We start from the raw sequence: 22,648 nt of genomic DNA, 5'->3' as shown, positions 1-22,648 counted from the left end.
CTTTTTTTAATTCAGGGAGGTTGCATTTAGTTCTTTCTCATGTTTGATTCATGAAAAAGAAATCCTGAAGTGTTCTGTAAAACACCAAACTCAGGATTTCATCTGAATTCCTCACTGAAGAATGAATAAAATAACTGAGCAACAGGTAACACACCTATTGTCACTGTGCTATCTCTCTCTGCAAAATGTTTTCCAACAATTCTTGTTGTTATATTGCATTTATCTTCCTCCTCGTGACTCCTCTCCTGATCCTCTTCCCAGGGTAATGTACCCCTCTTGCTTCTCTCCTCCCCTCTACTTTTTCCCTCTCCCCTCTTTTTCTTCCTCCATCTATGCCCTTCCTCCTTTCTTACCCCTTCCTCCTCCTTTCCTTTCCTCTTTCTCCTACACTTTCACTTTCTTCTACTTCTTTATTGTCCTGGGGGTTGGAATCACATTAAGCAGATGCTCTGCTGCTCACTACAGGCCTCCAGTTGGGACTTCATTTCAATGACACTCTATCTTTACTGCAAATCCAGAAAAGACTTTTGATTCAGGATTTAATTCATTGTACATATTCTACATCATAAATCTGTGCTACTTCATACATTGTGGCTAATAAGTTTGATTATGTTTTGGGATTCAGTTAAACGCATTAGAAACAATGTGTTTGAAGGCAATCTAGTGTGATCCTGTTACTCCCACATTAATGAACTGGTTATTTTGTATCTAGTAAAAGTATTCCATATTGCTCCCAGTTTAATGAACTGTCACTTTGTGGTAGCACCCACAGTAACGCTAACCCAAGGATTGCTGGGGATCAGAAGATTAAGTCCTGACAGATAAATCCATGAAATATGTATCTCAAATTAACTATTAAAAAGCCAGAAGAAAACCTGTGGCTACGAGGTTTAGTGCCATACTTGCAGAGAATAAGCTGATGACAAGACCCAGGCCTGAGTTGAAGACCTGTGGTGGGTGCACACACATACACACACACACACACACACACACACACACACACACACACACACACACACACAAACAAACAATTTCCCAGCTAGAGCTAGTAGAATGTCTGTTTTCCCAATAACATGTCTGAATTTTTATCCCATGTATTTAGATATTTTTGAAACCTTTGTCATCAACTTACCTAATTGTAATAAATGACACCCTGTTCACTATTCTTTAATCCTGGTTGGAAAATATTTTAAGACACATTTTCAGGTAGAAAATTGAATTTGTTTTCACAATCGTAACTGTCTTGGTTTGTAAGAATGAAAGAATTGTGCCTTTAATTAATTAGTTCATAAATTAGAAAGGTAACACTAACCCTAGAATCAATTGCATTTGGATTCTAAAAGCCACACAAATACATTAGATTTATTAATCCCTTCTTTGATTCAATCCATTTTTTATAAAATAGTTTGTAGTTTTGGCCAATATTTTGTTATTTTTCTAATCTTAACCCTAACTGGAACATTCAGGAAAAGCTGTGATAATGGAAGTACAATATATTTCTAATATCTTTTCCTGAATTCCTAGAACTTAAAATAAGTTCAGATTTACTAAACATTTATCCCATTCCTTTTTTTTTTCTTTTTGTTGTTAGTGGGGCATCATTTCTGGGCCTGGGTACTATCCCTGAGTTCTAGGCATGGGCACAATCCCTGAGTTCTTTAACTAGAGGTGTGCACTTTACCTCTTGAGCCACAGCACCACTTTCTTGTTTTCTGGTGGTTAATTGGAGATAAAATTGTCACAGACTTTCCTGCCTGGGATGGCTTTGAACTGTGTTCCTCAGAAATGAGCTTCCTAAGTAGCTAGGATAATAGGCGTAAGCCACGAGTTTAATCCATTTCTTTACTCTATCCTCAACGCCCTTTAACCAGAAACCAAATCCTAATCACAATCCGAGTTAACAACAAATGGTTAATGTAAGTAAAATTGTTTGGATTCTATTGAATCACTCATTTTTTTGCTTCTACTTCTTAGTGGAAAAGTAAATTTTACCCTAAAGCTTGTCCTTCCCTAATCCTAACAAGAACTAAAACAGTAACTCACAGTTTAAACCAAATTATATCTGAATGTTTGAAATTACACCCACATTGGTTTTCATTCATTCTAACTTTGATACCATTCATTCTTCTTAAAATATGTTGCAGTTTTACACAATATCTTACATCTTTTTTCTTATCCTAACCCCAGCTCTAACTGGAACACCTTGCCTAATCCTAAGCCTACATATAACTGAATCATAATGTTAATAGCAAGCCTCTATTTCACATTTATCATATCTCTTGCTCAGCGTGTAGGTCTAAATTTTACTTGCATTTTGAACCTAAATTTTTAAAGTTTTAAAGTGTTTTTCTATTTCATTTTCTATTTATATTTTCTACTTATATTTCTATGTCAGGTTTTATTTTTCATTAATTTTAAAATCTTATTTTATTGTAAAGAGGCTTACAAAGGGATTACAATTACATGTGTAAGGTAATTCGTTCTTTTCTTGTAGAGCATTGGAGTTGTCCCACTATCCTTTCCCTCTCCTACATCCCTCAGTCTTCTCTCTCAATGGTGTAAAGTTCATTCTCAACAGAGTGTGTTGTGAGTATCATTGTTTCAATGGGTCATCCTGTGTTGAACCTAAATTTTCTGTTACTCTAACCCTAATTCTAATTCTGTCTGGGATCCTAACCCTAACCAAAATAATAATGATAGCTCAATTCAGAAGTTAACTGAAAATAATCAAGGTTTTTTTCATCCTGTTAATCCACTGTAAACTTGAATTAACCTGCAGTTCACATTAAATTTTCCAAATTAGATTATATGTGCATATATAAAGATGTAATTTGATGTGAAAAACAGAAGAGCTTTGGAGAGAAGAATAATAAAACGGAAATAGAGGGAGTATAATCAAAAGTTTTAAATATATTATGGAAAGAGCATAATGAAAATGCCACTTCTGAAAATGAATAACCATTAACAAAATAACTAAAAATTAATAAATACATAACACTGACTTCCAGTGTTCTATTTTTTTTTGGGGGGGGGGGTTCGGTCGTAGGGCCTGAACTCTGGGCCCGGGCGCTGTCAATCAGCTCTTCAGCTCAAGGCCAGCACTCTACCACTTGAGCCACAGCACCAATTCCGGCTTTTTTTTCTTTTTGCTTATGTGGTGCTGAGGAATCGAACCCAGTGCCTCAGGCATGCAAGGCAAGCTCTCTACTACTGAGCCACCTTCCCAGCCCCTTCCAGTGTTTTTAAGAGTGCCATTTGTCTTTTGAAAGAAATATATATGTTAGATAAACTTTGTTTACACATAATTTATATTGTTATTGGCTAATTATTTAATTTAATGAATAAAAATCAAATAAGATTCCATGACAGAAAATATAAACAATTACTTAGTAATTGCTTGAAAAAAGTTGTAGTAATGAGTTTTAGGAAACTAAATTTCTATTTCCCTACAAAGCAAAGATTTAGGGTTAGTAATCTAGTATTTCTAGTAAGTTAGGGAACATAATTGTCATGAAAAGCAATGAACTGTACATCTTTTGTCTTGCATGAGTGATATTTTAAACATTGTATTTTATTCAAATATATACTTAGGTTTACTTTTAAAAATAAATGCAATTTTATCTCCTTTCAGAACAAGTACTTACCCTGCAATTAAATGTATTACTATATTCAGATATTTGAATGCTAAGTTTTCTGTTTAATATATGATCTAAATATTCAGAATGACTTGATTTTTGTATTTGTAAATGTCTAAGCTCTAGGATTTTTGCTTCATCAATATAAATTATCTCATGAGTTTATTGTGAAGGCTCCAGTAACCAGTGTGGTCAAAAACATTTCTTAAATTCTAAAGTTAAAAACTAATCATTTTTAACCTTTTATTATATGAGTTCTTGTCTCTTCAGAGTAATTAAACTAAATAAATACTATTTTTAAACATTTCACTCATATTGTAAATAATGTTAACATAGTTCATAAAGAGACTAATCATTTCAAAGTCACCATATTTGACGATCTTAGTGTGACGAATGTAGAGAGTATAAGAACCTTATTCTCAATAATAGATTTGGTTAAAGTAAATTAAATCATATATCTGGATTTCTAATTTGGAGGTAAATCAGATGGAAATAGGAAAATAATTACTTTGGGATTATTTTCTTCTTAAAATTATTTTTTTATTGTGAAAATACCGTACAGAGGGGTTACAATTACATGGGCAAGATAATGAGTACATTTCTTATCAAGCATTGTTGCCTCCTCTTTTGTTTTCCCTTCCCATACCTTCCCATCTCCACCCCCAGCCAAAGTTGTAAAGTTCGTTTTTCGACATAATGACTTGTCCATCTCATTGTTGCAATGGGTCCACCTGTATCCCTAATATTATGAAGCAAAAATATCTCTAAGAAATATATTTTTCAATAAAGTGTTTCAATCCTTGGGTAAAGGGAATTATGCTCTAATATAAAATTTATCTCCAATGAGAAATTCTGCAACTAATCTAATGTATGTTTTCCTGCAGAAAATGCTGTGTCTTCTATTCTTGTCATTTGATTTTAATTATATTTTTTGTTTGTGACATGTTCCCTACTTACATTTATTACAAACTTCTATAATTTTACAAATCATGCCTGTACACATTAATTTATGTAATTTAATATTCAATCAAAATTATCTTTTTTCCTGTCTCCCACAGGGAAGGATGAGGTGCTGCAGTATATTAAATGAAAGCACTCTAAAAGAGAGTCTGTATGGAATGGAAAATTGTAACATGAGGATGGGATCATGAGCATTTTCTATTTGGCTGAACAGTACAGTACTTTCCTATAGGACTTTCCTACCATTTGATCACACAGGGAAAGCCACAAAATTTGAAGTTCATATACAGGAATTACATTCCTAAAAGATATGGCAACCTGCTCAAAAGTTCGATCTTATCACTAGTACTTTGTGCTTGCTGGCTGATCTATTTCTCCATCATATGTTTTATATTATAAAGCACATTAATAATTTAGCTGTCAGTACATTTCAAGAGACTCCTGAAATCACATCTATTGCTGTGTAATATTCAGAAGAGAGGAAGAAGGTTAAACTGATCTCTGATTCCTCCCTTTAGCCTTCAATATGCTAATAAATTGTGAAAACAATCACGTTAGATGTTAGTTTATTTTCCCTATTTAATTAGAGATTAAGCAAATGTTTTTCGCAGTAAAAAGTGATGACAATGGTATCAGAGCTCTGATATGAGCACCTCTTCCTTAATAAGTAATGCTCTATGGTCTATAAATATGGAAGCCACACTAAAATTCTCTCTCTCTCTCTCACTCTCTCTCTCTCTCTCTACACACACACACACACACACTCACACACACACACACACACACACACATACACACATACACACACACACACACACACACACACACACACACACACACACACACACACATGCAAACACACACAGCTGCCACCCAGAAACATCAGAGATCAGTTCCATTCCTTTGTAATTATAGTTGATTGGTGTTTGCTACATTTATTTTTCTTTGCTTCAGGATCTTGCCTGGACATGTATGTTTCCCTGAGATCAAGTCCCTTCTTCTTAGTATACTATGTGTCTTTGTATGCTTCAGGCCAATTAACAGTAACCTGAATACAATATCTACAATCTTGACATTCAAGTCAAACTCCATGAATTCATACTATTCCAAAATACTAAAATGTATTGGATCTAGAGACCAAAAAAAATCCACCTTGTTATTTTAGTAGGAATTGACAACATGAAATACAAGAATATTGATCAGGAACTGAGGTAAGAGAATGGGAGTATGTGGAAAAATGCCGAATATGGTATGTGAGTTAGAAATACAGAATTACATTCTATGGGCCCATTTATTGAAAACTTGCCATCTTATATTGAAAGTTCAATTTACATATACAGTTTTCCAGTTACTTTGCTTACATATCATTTTTGATCATAAATCCTCTTATGAATTTTTATAGTATCTTTTAATATATCACATGATTTGCAGGTACTTATCATTTTAAGGACAGACAGTCTACTTCTACGTCTTACATTCTGTGTCAAACCCTTATTTTTATTTCCCTGTTTGCTGAAAAAATGTATCCCTGGAAACAAGATATTGACAGCAAATCTGGGTGTAATTTTCATTTAGTAAACTTCAAATATAATATAAACTTTGTATTGACTAGTCATTTTCTAACAATGAGTGATATTCATGAACACAATGTTTTGGTGCCTTTAAGTCAATTGAGAATTGATGTGGTAGTCCTTGTGTCTAATTGTCTTAACCATTATATTATTTATATATAAACATGTGGATTGCACTTTTATATATTTTATGCAAAATAGTCTCCAGGAGTTTACGTTAAAGTGATAATGGGGGGGGTAGCTTCCAGTTCCAAACCTTATATTTCATTAAATGTACTAGATACATGATGTTTACTGGAGCAATATAAAAGATAAGAACATATTTCTAAAGAGAATGCATTTATTGATTAAGACATATAATAGAGTAAAATAGGTTTCTTGCTTGAGACTGCATAAATTACATATGAATGTAGCTCAAGATGAGGCTCAGAGATAAATTCGTATTTATATTACTGAGATTTATAACACAATAAAAGAAATATAGGTATTTTAAGGAATTGGTCATTCAGAGATATGTAATGGATGAAGCATGGAATTGAAAATAGCTGAGGAAAACAATTCAACATGCAGGTTTATGATTTTATAATATTAATATGAAAGAAATGGAGCTTTTGCCTTTCTGAAGAAGAATGTTTAGCCAGTAATTTCAATATAAGGCATCAGTTGTTATTATTCTAAAGTCTTTTCCTCCAAGATAATCCCCAGTACTATACTCGTCCTCTGTAGCGTAAGAAGTAATTATTTTCATTAGCTTTGCTTAATACTAATTTACTTGTAGCAAATAGGTTAAAATGTCTTCTCTATTTCTCTTAATGTAATAACAAATATTTCTCTCTTTCTGTCTCTTCATAGAAGCCTGAAATAACTACTTCAAAATAACACGAGCAGAAAAACAAAAATAACCTGATACAACCATCACAAATCCCAAATTATGTGAAAAAAATAACAATATATAAAATAAATCTGAGGAAAAGGAAAAACAATGGCAGAATAACAACAGAAAATTTCCCTAACTCTCTCTAATGAAACAGAGATTTAGATTCCTGGCCAGTACTCCACTTCTAGAGGGTCACACCAAGATAGCCATAATTATAGATTTGCAGCTGTAATTATAGATATAATTATAGACATAAAATTCATAAAAAGATTTTATACTATCTTCACTAGAAAACAGAAATCTATGAAAACGTGCCCAGCCAGGCAGGTGACTGCTGTGACTGTATTGGCCAACATATTCAAAAGCACATCTGCAGTGTAGAAATAAAAGGGCTACATAGAAAAAAGTAGGAACAGAAATGTACATCAGAGAAAACCACATGCATACACAGAGACAATTCAACATACCATTGGACAGTCCGAACCGTCACTGGAACCATAAGTATTAACATCACAAAGTCTCACCACAAGTGATTTACACTTCTACACTTAATTGTATAGACAAAAACCTAATTCCAGAAAAACAAATCAAAAGAGAAGACCAAACCAACACCTAGCAAATCAACCAAGAACATAGAGAGTCAATTATTAACATCATTGTTTCCCCAAGAGAAAACCTCCAAATGGACACAACCAATCAGAAAAAATACAAGAAAAATATGTCAAGGTACTTCAATTCACACAGTAAATAACCAGGCATTAGAACAGACAATCAAGGACCTAGAAGATTGTTATCAAAATATTTTACAAATGTTGCTGAAAATGTGATTAATGAAAAGATAGAAAACCTCTACAAGGAAATTTGTGAACAAGATGAGACCAAACAAAGATTAGCAAAATAATTCATGGAGATAAGAAACAAAGATAAAGTCTGAGAAGTAAAGGGAGTCCAAGGAAAAAATGGATGCCTAGTTAAAAGATATGAGAGAAGACACAGCTAAAAAAAACAACCTTTGCAACCCCCCCACCCAAAGAAAAAATGTACAGAAATTCCATACAAGACTTAAAACAAATCTTTAATAAAGAGTTAGAAGCCCTAAAAAAGGACCAATTAGAAGACAGGGAAATCGAAAACAAAACAGAAAGTCTCCACAGCAAATAAATGACATAGAAGATAATCTCAGGGTCAAAGACAGAATAGGTTTAACAGGAAAGAGGAAATTATCATTAAGAACAAATAAACGAAATAAGAAATGATATTGCCAGAAGTACAAGACTCATTTAGAAATCAAATTTCGGGTAGATAGGTATCAAGAATGAGAAGAGCAAGAAACTAAATGGATGGGAAACATATTACAGAAATATAGCAGAGAACATGCCAAACATCCAGAGAGATAGGCTCATTCAGAAAAGAGAAACCTTTAGAACACCAAACAGAGAATTCTAGTACTGAACAAGCAACCTCTACATCATAATCCATTAGAGGATCATTAAAGATCAAGGAAAGGATGCTACAGAGAAAAGACTGATTATTTATAAAGGATATACAGTGAGATAAATTACAGATTTTTTAGCTGATATGGCAAAAAGAGAGCCTGGCATGATATATGACAAACATTAAAGGTAAACAGCTACCAATCGTTAATATGGGCCCAAGCCAAACTCCTTTACATTTAAAGGAAATATAAAAATATTTCATTACAAAGCAACTTAAAGCAATGTATCTCTACCAAGTCAGCAGGATAGAAGTTAATCAAATATATCCAACATAGAGAAGACCAAGTAGAACAGCAACTGATTATGTAAAATGCTCCCTATCAGAGAACAAAGTAAATATATTAAGAGTAGATGAGGCACGGCTCCGAACAGCAAATGTATAACATAACAGGACTTATCAGGCAATTCTCAGTCTTAACTCTCTAGATCAGTGGACTTAAATTTCCGAATAGAAGACATAGATTAAATAGTGGTATCAAAAAACACGTCGTATCCATCTAGCATCTAAAAGAGACATATTTTATTGACAAAAACAAACGCATACTGAAACTGAAAGGCTGGAAGGAAAATTTTCAAGCAAATGGACACCATAAACAGGCTGCAGTAGAATTACTAACATAAGATAAAATAGAATTAAAATTAGTACAAAGAGATATTACATATTGATAAAGACAACACTCAATTAGGAGGATATAACATGTCTAAACATCATCAACCAGATACTACTTAACCTAAAAACACATTTCAACACATCATTGTCATCCATGAATGACCGACCATCCAGGAAAAACTCAACCAAGAAACTACAGACTTAAATAACTACATTGACCACCTACCCCTTCCAGACATCTACGGAATATACATTCATCATCAGAATATACATTCTTCACAGCAGCTCATGGAAGATTATCCAAAATAGAACATATCCTATGTCACTCAGAAATTCTGTCCAAATTGAAAGAAAAATTAATTGAATTCCCATATCTTGTCAGACTGTAACAGAATAAACTTAGAATTAAACAGCTAAAACAAAAAAAAAATTGTAAAACCCATGAAGACTGAATAACACGTTGTTGAATGACCAGTGGGACACTGAAGGGATTAGAAAAGAACTGAAAGTTTCTGGAATTTAACAAGAATGAACACATAAAATACTAGTTTCTCTGGGACACAGGAAATGCAGTAGTTAGAGGAAAAATTATTGCTCTGAGTGCCTACTTCAAGCAATTGGGGAAATCTCAAATAAATATTTTAATTATGTACCTCAAACTCCTTGAAAACAGGAGCAAGCCCTAAACCAAAGCAGTAGACAGAAACAAATGTAAAAAATCAGAAATAAATAAATAAAGACAAAATAAAACATAGAAAGAATTAAAAAAAACAGAGTTTTTTTTAAATAAATTAACAGACTTGACACAACCATACCAAGTCTGACTAAGAAGAGAACTCATATAGATAAGTAAATAAAAAGCCAGCAGATTGGGAGAAGATCTTTACTTGCTCTACAACACACTATGGCCTCATATCTCAATATATTTAGAGCCCCAAAAGTTAACTCCCCCCCAAATAAAAACATATCCTCAAAGAAATAACAACTCTCTTAATAAGTGGGCTAAAGATTTAAAGAGAGACTTCTCTGAAGAAGAAATATGCATGGCCAATAGACGCATGAATAAATATGCAACATTTCTGGCCATAAAAGAAGTGTGAATCAAAGCAACATTGAGCTTCCACCTCACCCCAGTTAGAGTGACCATTATGAAGAAAACTAAAAATAACAGATGCTGGGCTGGTGGGGATGTGACCAAAAAGGAACATTACTATAGTATTGGTGAAAATGTAAACTTGTTCAAATACTCTGTAAAGAAGTATGGAGGTTTCTCAATAGAGCTCCCTTATGAGCCAGGAATGAGGGATCAAGAAAATGTCATATACGTTCACAACAAAACTCTATGCTTCCATCAGAATGAATGGCATTGCCCCATTTGTAAGGAAATGGAATCACTTCGAAAATATAATAAGTCAAACAAGCAAGACCCAAAGAATCATAGGCCACTGATTTTCACTCCTTTGGAAACAATAGAATATGTCTACAATATTCACAATAGCTCAAAAGCAATATGCATATCACCATATAAAATGATGCTTATCGAAATGAGCTCCAAGAAATGGATACAAGATGATTGTATAGTGAGCTGCTTTGGGTTATTTATATTAAGTTTTTACCCTTTGGTTTATTCCTTGTACTCACTGTTTTTTATTTCGGTACGCTTTGTCTTATACATGTTTATCTGATTTGGAGAAAGGGGAGAAAAATCACAGAAATGGTGGCACAAAGATTAACCAAAGCAAAAGTGATATACACTAGACATCATGTTAGAAATTAACTTTACAACTTTGGTGGAGTGGGATGTCAGGGTTGGGGGAAGCAGGAAAAAATGGGGAAGGGTTAACATTTAAAAAAATGTACTCATTACTTATGTAACTGTAATGACCCCTCTTTATATCACTTTCATAATAAAAAAAATAAGAGGACTCACTCAAATAGAGAAAATTAGAGACAAAAATGAGACAACACAACAGATATAAGCAAAATTGAGACTGTTATAAGAGAGTATTTTGAAAACCTTATGCCAATAATCTGGAGAATCCTGGAGAAATTGATGCTTTCCTATACTGAATCTGAAGCAAGAAGTAACATATAAGAAGTAATGAATATTAAATTTCAATAAACCACTTCCCATTCCAGAAAAAGCTAGGATTCAATGAATTTACCATGGAATTAAGGACTGCGGAGAACTTACAATATGCAGGTCTAACTCTTCAATGGAATGGAAAGGGAAAGGAAATTATCAAACACATTCTATGAAGATAGAATTACACACTTCCCCAAATCACATAGGGAATCACCAAAGAAAGAGAATTCTTTGATAAGCATTAAAACAGAACTTCTTAATAAAATTCTCACCAGCCATTTTCAGTAACTAACAAAAAAGACATATAGTATGATCAAATTGTGTTCATCCTAGGATACAATTTGATTCAATATTCTTGTCAGTAACCATAACACAAAGCATCAGCAGATGCAGGGGTGAGAAACACATGATCATCTATATGGATATAGAAATAGCTTTTAAAAACCTCCAATACCCCTTTATGATTAAAAAAGTCTGAGAAGCTAGGAATGCATGGAACACTCCTCAATATAATACAGAGTTTGGTTACGATAGAGTTAATTAGCCTTAACCTAACAGTGGAAGCATTAAGACAAAATCACGAATGAGACAAGGATGTTCACTCTCTACTACTCTTCAAAATGGTAGTGGACTTTCTAGCAAGAGCAATTGGAAAGAGAAAATAAGGGGATACAAATAGGGAAGAAGTAAAACTATCCCTTTTTACAGATGAAATGATCCTGTATTTAAAAGTCCTTATAGCTTCTTCCCTCAAGTTAGTAAAGGTGATGCTAACCTTGAGCTATGTAGCACGGTATAAAACCCACAAGAATCAGTAGTTTTTCTGTGTTACCAACAATGGGAAGAACCAACCTGAAATCCAAAATACAATCTCATATGTATTAGCCTCAAAATCCAATCAAATCTAATCTAAACAAAACAAAACAACAACAAAACTAGGAATTAATTAATTTAACTAAAAATGTGAAGGAACTCTACTGTGAAAACATTAAAATCTAAAAAGGGAAATTGAAGAAGATTCAAGGATATGGAAAATCTTTCAATGTTCCTGGTTGGAAGAATTAAAGTGGCAAAAACTGCAATACTGCCCCAAACAATTGACCATGCGATACTCATCAAAATCCTAACAATATTCTTCAATGCAATAAATAAAGCAATCCAAATTTAATATGGAATTACAAAAGTACACATGAAACAGAAGACATAGAAATGAACTCATGGGCCTATAATCATCACACACACACACACACACACACACACACACACACACACACACACACACACACACACACACACACACACACACTGGAATTCTAATCACCCATTAGAAAGGATGACTTTTCACCAGTATTAAGGAAAAGGAAAGGCTTGGGAAAATTATACTAAGAGAAAAGAGAAAGGAATGCAGACTCTCAGCAACATAGATTTCATGGATTTATTCATGGTAGCTATAAGGTACCCACAAATCTACAAGTAACCAAGACAGATTCTACCTCATCCCAATTAGAATGGCCATTATCAAGAAAACTAGCAATAGAAAATGCTGGAATGGATGTAACCAATTGGGAACTCTATTACACTGTTGGTGGGAAACTAAACTTGTTCAACCACTGTGGAATGCAGTACGGATTTTCCTGAAATGAGTAAACATAGATCTCCCTTTAGACCCAGTAATTACCCTCATTGGCAATAATCCAATAAATAACAAACAAGCTCACATGAAAACTACCAGCATAACCATGTTCTGGGCCCAGGCCCAGAGTTCAAGGACTGGAAAAAAAAAACTTACCACTGTTGTTATTTCTGCAAATATGAACCTTTTGACATAGGATACCAAATCATTCTATTTGCAGTAGCTAGAATAGGACTTAAATGTAGTGGTTGATAAAATGGCTTCTTTGTTGAATGTTAGGAAAAGATGTAGGCAGTCCAAGAAAAGGGAGATTTTTGTTGTTGGTCGAGGGGCTTGAAGTATGGACTTAGACACTGTCCCTGAGCTCTTCAAGTCAAGGTGAGTGCTCCACCTCTTGAGCCACAGTGCCACTTCTGGTTTTCTGGTGGTTAAATGGAGATAAGAGTCTCAGGAACTTTCCTGCCTAGGTTGGCTTTGAACCGCCGTCCTCCGATCTCAGCATCCTGAGTAGGTAAGATTACAGCTGTGAGCCACTGGCAGTAGGCTAAAAATGGGGGATTTTTAGAAAAGAAAATCGACCTCATCACCTGTGTCTAAACCTAGATATCACTATTAGAACACTTCACCCTCTACTCATTTCATCAGACATTTGTAAATTTTCTCTTTTCCTTCATGTGGGAATGCTGCGGTCAGTATTAACTCAGCTGTGGGACTGCATCAATTGTATGGTAATTGCTAGCACCTAAATCAAGAACTGTTAGATCAAAACAAATGAAGCCCTCATTTGGAATAATTATTTACTCTTTTTATTACAAATCTGTGCTTGATTACTTCCTAATGTGATGTTGGACCTCCTAACAGAGTGATGGCATTTTCTTTCTCTTCAGCATTCTTCCACATGTTGTAAAATATTTAAGAATTCAAATATTTCCATTGATAATTCATTAAGCTGACCTCTAAGTAAATGTGCATTTCTGGAATTTGGTCTGCTGTCTTGTTCTTATATGCGCAGGCTTACTATGATTTATTTGTTCTGCAAGGAATTTTATTTTCCAATCTTTGTGTGACCAATTTTATTCTCTCTTATCAGTCTTCCTGACCCTCTCTCTGGGGTCTCATTTCAGTCTGCCTCATAAAAAATATATTAGTTATCATCTAAATAACTCTCAGCTTCTCTTTTTTTGCCTGATTTTAAGTAGGCTGTGATAGCAGACCTGACTGGCTGTACTAACTGGAATTTTTTTGTTTGTTTGATTGTTTGATTTGTGTGTGTGTGTGTGTGTGTGTGTGTGTGTGTGTGTGTGTGTGTGTGTGTGTGTGTGTGTGTGTGTTTAGTTTTAGAGGTCTAGGATTACTATTCAAGGTAGTAGCTTCTCTGGGCCCCAGTGCTTCCCTGGCCTAGATTCAATTGGTTTTTCCCTGAAAGATACAAAGAACTGGTGACTAAATTCCTGTAAAATTGTCTCAAAATGAGGCAATCTGGCATCCTTACAAAGCCATGAATAACTCTGTAGTAATCCACTTACAGAAATGGTCTATCAAGATGGCTTTTCAAGGTTGACTGTGAAAAATGTTCATTTTCAATTAACCACCATAAAGCAGATTACATCCCTGGGAGCAGACTTTTGGAAGGGAGGTTCTGCATCCTTCTTTCTCTTATGATAGATCAAACCATAATATTCTGCAGTTGTGGCCATCCTGGAGCACATTTTCCCAAGAATATTCTGTAGTGTAAAAGAGGACCAGCTATGAAAATAAAGGTGAAAATACTTTTCTATTTCAGACTGATTTATCTTGCTTATATCTGTTGTTATTTCCATTACTTCTAACACATGGATAAATTATATTAGTATTTGACAAATGGCAAAGGATTAATGGCAAAGAATTACTTTCATATATGCAATATAATACACTTGACCCAGTTATGAAAAATTAAATCTAACTGTAGAAACAATATCAGGAATATAAAATAAGCCTCAATACGCATAATCTGGCCCACATACACCATCATCTAATCAGACATTCAGTCTCTCTATAAATATTTATTTGGTACAAAATCATAAAAATTTAATTAATGAATATGACTTTTAAGTATCATCTGAAGTACTCCTCATGCATATAATTGTATATACTTGTATAAATGTCACCTAGACAGGAATTTTACATTCATGTAGAAATCAAATTTCCACAACTTAAACTAGAGGAGAGGGGTCATTCCCACGTGTATTGTGTGGTGTGAATTTTACCACAGTTCTGAATCCTTCCACCTAAAACCGAGTTATGTACAATAATTTATTATTTCATGTTAAGATGAGTGTTAAGTGTAGAATACACTTTGAATTATTACATTAATTCACAGAAATAAAACAATAATGATAAAATATTTGTTTAAATTCTAATGTTTCTCAGTTTTACAATTCATAAAATATATCATTAAAATTAGTTTCACTTTCTTCTTTTCTATAGCTGCTAAAATTAAAATTATATATTAAACATTCAATATTAAGAAATCAAAAATAAATAACATTATAAAAATGATATATTATTTAACTGTGATTTGAATTATAGTGCTAACAAATTGTGATGTAAATAACATTTAATAGAATTATGGGTAATACTTTTTAAACTTACCAGCTTGTTATTTGTTACCTAATTGTGTCATTTGTTATTCTTGGTCCAAGTCATCCCTTCAACTTGTTTAATTTTCTATTTTATCTATATTGGTTTGCTGATTGTGCATTTTGTTTTCTCTTTGTAATGACTGACATGAGGCTGAAAATCTGTGTGCTATTTTATTTCTTCCTATGTAAAAGTAAAATTTCTGGTCTCCACAGCTGTTTTACTGCACTATACTACAATATTTCCCCCTTTCCTATCTCCTGTAATGCTGCTCTCATATATTTTATTTTTTATTAAAATTCTATTGTTAAGGTAAAGTATAGAGGGGTTATACTTACACAAGAAAGGCAAGGAATTCATTTCTTTTCTAACTTGTTACCCCTTCTCCAATTTTTTACCCTCTTCCCTCCCAACGCCCCCCCCCTCAAGATTATTTCCAACATATTGTCTTGTGAGTATGACAGTTGCATAGGTTACTTATTTGACCTTTGTCTCACCATTTTGTTTTTTCTCTTTCCATTCCCAAGTTCAAATCAACATATTTACAATACCCAGGGCATCAGATTAAAATACAGTGACTTCAGGCAATAAACCATAGGTGGGGAAAACACAAAAGGATAAAAACAAATCACGTAGTACATTAAGAACAACAAAAAGTTAAATCAACATTTGTTGATTTAACTTTGAATCACCTTATACAGTCATATGTACATAGCTCTTGAGCTATTCTTCTCAACTATTAATATTATCCTTGATGTACACAATACTGTTCCCCAATTACCCAGTAATCCCACTTCTGGGCATTTACCCTAGTGACCACAAACAAGGCCACTCTAAAGCTACCAGCCCAATTATGTTTATCACAGGAGTATTTACCCTAGGTAAGATATGGAATCAACCCAGATGCCCCTCAGTAGATGAATGGATCAAGAAAGTGAAACACACACATACAAACATACACACACACACACACACACACACACACACACACACACACACCAAAGAGATATACATAAATGTAATACTATGCTTTCATCAGAAAGAAAGGTACCATCTCATTTTTAAGGAAATGGAAGAACTTGGAAAAAATCATATTAAGTGAAGTAAACTAAACAAAGAAACATAGGTCCCGTGGTTTCCTTTATTTGCAATAATTAGTTTACACCAAGGATAATATCATGTATTTTAATTTGAAATTTTGTTCTATATTGAGCATGCAACATTATGTTCATCTTATCCATTACTGAGGGAAGCACAACAAAAAGAGCAACCCCTACTCATAAGAACAACTCCTACTTACTTAGCTTCATTCATTTCTTTCTTTTTTTTGTGTGAAAATACTGTACAGAGGGATTACAATTACACGGGCAAGATAATGAGTACACTTCTTAACAAGAGTGTAGCCTCCTCCTTTGTTTCCCCTTCCCATCCCTTCCCATCTTCCCTCCGCCCCCCACCCAATCCTACCCGCTTCCCCCCCCCACTAAAATTGTAAAGTTCGTTTTAGACATAACGACTTGTACATTTCATTGTTGCAATGGATCCACCTGTATCCATATTTAAACGATTTGTTTTTCCCCTTCCCCTCCACAAATTATACCGAACATCAAATACAGTGAAAGCAGGGGTTATACTGTGGGGAAGGGACATACAAACAACAATGAAATAGTCTTATAAATGTGTTAGAAACAATCGCATGAAAGAAAAAAAGAATACATATCTAAGGGTTCATTTCCCTAACATCACCTTATCAGACCTTTTCTACTTGACTCAGACATATACTAGATATTGCAAATCAGGGAAACCATGTAAGGCCAGTGTTGTCTCCTGTATCCTCATGTTGTACATTACAACTATATACTGATTCATCCTGTATATCTACTATATTCTACATTGTGACCTAAATGCCCCAACAATTCCACGTTGCTTTACTTGTTAAAAATTTCTCTCTTAATTTTTGATGTTTGTGTGTGTGTGTGTGTGTGTGTGTGTGTGTGTGTGTGTGTGTGTGTGTGTGTGTGTGTGTTTACAAAGATCAGAAGACAATATTTTTCTTCATTTAGAATACATCTTTCAGGTCATTGTAAGTTGTGGCTAATGGGAGAAGTCTCTTGCTATTTTAAGGATGAAACAGAAAAAGATATTTGTGCATGTACCACAGTTGCTTTATAAGTCTGTAGTTGAACACTGAACTTCGATTTATATCTTGGCTGTTGTTGTGAATGATGATTACAATGAACTGCAAATATATTTGAGTTACAAATAGAGAAATAATCACTTGATTGGTGGGGCAGATTATATTTCAACTTTGGAGTTCTTTAGAAAGCTGCATATTACTTTCTACAAGGAGAATACTAACCTGCATTTTGTTGAAGAGTGTAGAAAATTTCCTTTTCTCCACTCCCAGCATTATTACCTTTGTTAAAAGGTAATAAAGGGCAGGTTTTTATTCTCTTCAGTACTCCAGACTGGCCTTAGACTTAAATCCAACCTCCTAAATGCTTGGAGTTAAAAGCCTTTACCACCACACGTGATTCCTTTGATTTTTTTGATAAAAGTTAGTTAGGTTTTTAAAATGAGGTAGTCAAATAAGAACAGCACCACGCACAAGGTATTCAGGTAAGGGGTAGGTTTATTCAGTAGACCTGCTGGGACCAGGCAAGGTTGGCACTCCACGTGGCTGGGAAAGGCCTGGGAAAGAGAGAGAGCTGGGAAAGAGAGAGGAAAGAGCTAGAAAAGAGATAGAAAAAAGCAGAGAGAGCTAGAAAAGAGCAGAGAGAGAGCAGAGAGAGAGAAGAGTGAGAGAGCAGAGAGAGCTAGAAAAGAACAGAGAGAGAGAGGACAGAGAAGAGAGCTGAGAAAGAGCTAGAAAAGCAGAGAGAGCTTCTGGGCCTGGGCTAAGCCTTATCTAGGGTATGGGTGGAGAAAGGTGTGGCCACATCAAATTCAGATGTGACCTCTTCCAAGTGTCCCAGTTGCTTAACGCAGATACTAGGTGGAGACTTTGCTGTGAGGACGGTGGAACGGAACTTACAGTTACAATAATTATGAAGTAGTATCATAGTAATTTTGAATTACATTTCTCTAATGAGTTCTGCTCAAAAAGAATTAAACCAGCATAGAAGTGGTATTAAATAACTTTGTAAGCCCACTGGAAATTTTCAGGGCTTTAAGGAGAACATGTCTATTCAGAACTTTTGTACACTTTTAATCAAGTTTCTTGTTAATATCATCTTTAATCTTTCAAATACAAAATCAATAATTAATTCAAGGTATTAGAAAGCAACAATTTTTAGCAACTCCTAACATTTTCAATTTTAAATAACATGATATTGCTTAATCATTTTCTGTTTATGCTTGAGACTATATAACTATATAACTATATAACTATATAAATAAAATGCATACGCATTTTATTTATTTCACAATGATTGTTTTTTCCAAAGACTGCGTGTCTAATTTCCTTGTTTTCTTTCAGTCTCAAGTAGTTCAGATTTCAAATGAAGAATAAATGGACAGAAGCAAACAAAAAATAATATAGTTCCCCTCATCTTATGATGCCTTTACAAGAATGAGGAAAGTGTTCATCCAAGAACCAATGATAAGACATCGAAAAGAGAATCCATTCTTCTAGGTCTTTCTTAACTTTGCAATGTACCTTAAATGATGTAAAACACAATATAATGCTCAGATGCTTTGAATTTTTATCAGTTTTGCACATTTTCATATGAACTTCACCTCAGTCTACAACATTCCTTCATTATTTTGTCCCTGATATTTTTACACTCTCAAGACATAAGATAACCAGTTTGATTTACAGCATGAGAAATAATCCAACTGGCTTCCTTGGAAGAAGAGTATGGCCAATAGATTACATTACTTCTGTTTGCTCACTATATGCAATGGTTTCTGTAATACTTATCACATTCTTTTTAGTATTTAAAAAAAACTGCTGGCTAAACTCAAAACTCATTCATGGAAGTTTATGTTAAGTATTTCACAAGTTTTATTTTCCTTAATTCTTAAGATAACATTTTCTATAATGCTAATGTTATTACCATTTTAGTGTTGGGAAAAATTGTAATTAAAGGCAGTAAGTGCATGGCCCAAACACACACTGTGAGGAAGAAAATGAGTCAAAGTTTCCAAAAGTCTTTCAGCAATACACAAAAGGTAAGTAAAATCTCTCCATTCTCTTACACTCTCAATTCAATATTCATATTGTCCAAGAAATAATACCATAGCAATTATTGCCCATGGTTATTTTTTCTGTTACATTTTTTCTTCAACACAGACTGTGTTGGTGACATTGGGTTATCATGCACAGAGCTGAGCTTATAAGAAAGACAAATATATTCTGTCCCATTTTTCCAGGTTCCATTTTAAAAAGTAATAACTTTTAAATATCATCACTTACTTTCTTAAGAATCCAAAAAATGAAAAAAAAATTCACACATAATCACTCCAAAATGCTTTAAAAGTAGGAGATGATAAAACAGGCCCCCGTGAAGTAAACTTTCTTCTACTTTTAAAATTACTCTGCATGCCTTGTGCTGGTTGGTCACACCTGTAATCCTAACTACTCGGCATATTTACTCAGGAGCCAGAGATCTGTGGATAGCAGTGGAAGCCAATCAGGGCAAAATAAATTCATGAGATTATTTTTCAAAAATTTCAATGAGTTAGCAAAGGGCTAGGAATGGAGATGTAGCTCATATAGTAGCTCACCAATCTAGAGAGGAAAGGCCTAGCAAGACTTTGAAGCCCTTTTTTCAAACTGTGAGCACACCAACATACATGCAAGTGCATGAGAACATGTGCACGTGCACACACACACATTCATTCAAAATACCTTCATATCAGGTTTTTGCATTAATTTCTTTGTTAGCCATATTGTTTGAGTAAAATAAAGGAAATAAACTCTCCCATCTCAGAACATTTTCATACTTTTCTATTTTAAAAATACTGTACAGAGAGGTCACATTTACATGAGCATGTAATGAGTACATTTCTTAACAAGGATTGTTACCTCCTCCTTTATTTTCCGTCTACCGTCCCTTCCCTCTTACCTCTACTAGTAAACTCCCCTCCCCCCTTCCCCTGCCTAAATTGTAAAGTTCATTTTTCACCATAGTGTCTTGTGCATCTCATTGTTACAATGGGTCAACTTGAATCCCTACTTAAGCATTTTTTTTTCCTTCCTCTTCCCAAATTAGAGGAGCGTATATACAAGAGGTGGGCACACCAAATTCAAATACAGTGAAAACAGGGGTTATAGCATGAGGGAGGAACATATAAAGAAACAAAAAAAATCACATAGACTGTTATAAGTACGTTCGAAACAATAGCAAGAAAAAAAAACACTTGTGTTCCTATTTGGGCGTTCATTTCCCTTAACATCATCTTATCTGGTCATATGTGCATAGATTTTGACTTTTTCTGCTTATCCCAGACATATATTAGTTATTAAAAATTAGGAAAACCCTGGGACCTATGTTTCTTTGGACCTGGCTTACTTCACTTAATTTTTTTCCAAGTCTTTCCATTTTCTACAAATTGGGCGATGCCATTCTTTCTTATGGAGGCATAGAATTTCATTAGTACAAATAGCATATTTTCTTGATCTATCTGATGAGGGGCATCGGGGTTGTTTCTATATCTTAGCTATCTTAAACAATGCTGCAATAAATATGATTGTGCTGATAGTTTTAGTACCGTCTTGTTTGTGATCTTTTGGGTAAATGCCCAAAAGTGGGATTGCTATGTCATAGGGGAGTTCTATGTGGAGTCTTTTGAGGAACCTCCATACTACTTTCCAAAGTGATTGAACAAGTTTACACTCCCACAAAGAGTGCAGTACAGTTCCCTTGTGTCCACATCCCCTCCAGCATCTGTTGTTGTAAAAGTATGGAATGGTACAGGAATTTGCCTATCATCCTTGCCCAGGGGCCATTCAAATCTTGTCTGTATTGTTCCAATGTTAGAGTACGTCATGCTGAATGGAGCATAGAACATGTTTTATATATAAAGTGTAATTGATTTTCTTAAACTAGACAATTCAACAAAAAGTAAGTATAAAAGAATTTTCATGAAATTTAAAGCCATGTACTTCTTACATAAGCACACATTTAAGAATAAAGTCAAGATTGACATGTCAAAAACAAAATAATTCCAGATATTTGTTGTTCAAGAGATGTGTAGGAGGAGGAATTCAATTATTCTATACAAGGCTCCTGTCATAATGAACACTGCAGCAAGTGTTAAGTTTTGTTAAAAATTTTAATGGTTTAAATATATTTAATTTTGGGAATTTGCTTATATATATATAATTTGGATTTATCTCTATATTTTGCTATAAATATTTATGATAAAAACTTTGAATAATTGATTTATAATATATCCTAGTTTCATATACCAAATTACATTCAGAAAATGGGATATAACAATTAACTAAAGTAAGTCTTGGCAGAAAAAATGGCACCCCTATACCATGTGACACCCAGTTCTGATATATTTCATTATGCCTCCATTTAATGAATGTGATTGTTTAAATGTTTCATAAGTACTAATTAAAATTGATCAGTGTATTATAATCTAATTGTTTACAATTTTATCCGAGAATCATTTAAGAACGTCCCATTCAATCATGACATACATCACATTCCATTGGTATTCATATGGATAGGAATGAGTTTCTTAGGATCTCCTGCCATTTGGAGGTGGCAGGTCCAGGATTCAAACTGTGGGCTCCAGCTCCCACCACTTCAACCCGAGGATAGGGACTCACTGGTCTGTTCAAGAACATCAGCAAGACCAATGTTTAGGAAGGCACCAGTGGCTCTCAGAAGTCCTCCTTGATACTTATTATAATGCCCGGAGACTTGGAGCCCCCGCCAAAAGACCACCAGGGACCAAAGATCAATGCAAGCGGCAATGAGTCTTTTATTGACGAGCTCGAGCACGGACCCCTCTGTGCACTGATATCCGATTGCAGAGAGAGGCCCCAAGCACAGGGTTACAACACTTTTCATATGTTCTTTGGTAGGGGTAAGGCCTCAGTATGTATTGGCAATGAATTAATATACCACGTGGGAAATTTAAGTCATAATTCTAGCAGATGATTGGCGCAATACAAAGTGGGAAAAGGGCTGGGGCTAATAA

General features: G+C 34.3%; 1 non-coding gene across 1 annotated transcript; it reads right to left on the bottom strand.

Annotated features, from left to right (window-relative positions):
- Positions 1-21,388: 21,388 nt before the first annotated feature.
- LOC138812973 (U6 spliceosomal RNA) lies at positions 21,389-21,491 on the bottom strand. Its single transcript, XR_011367671.1, has one exon. It is a non-coding gene; the product is annotated as a U6 spliceosomal RNA (small nuclear RNA).
- Positions 21,492-22,648: the final 1,157 nt, after the last annotated feature.

The sequence above is a fragment of the Dipodomys merriami genome, unplaced genomic scaffold (genome assembly GCF_024711535.1).
Source record: "Dipodomys merriami isolate MVZ:Mamm:240054 unplaced genomic scaffold, mDipMer1.0.p SCAF_573, whole genome shotgun sequence".
Lineage (NCBI taxonomy): Eukaryota > Metazoa > Chordata > Mammalia > Rodentia > Heteromyidae > Dipodomys > Dipodomys merriami.
This window is presented reverse-complemented; position numbering and strand designations above follow the sequence as displayed.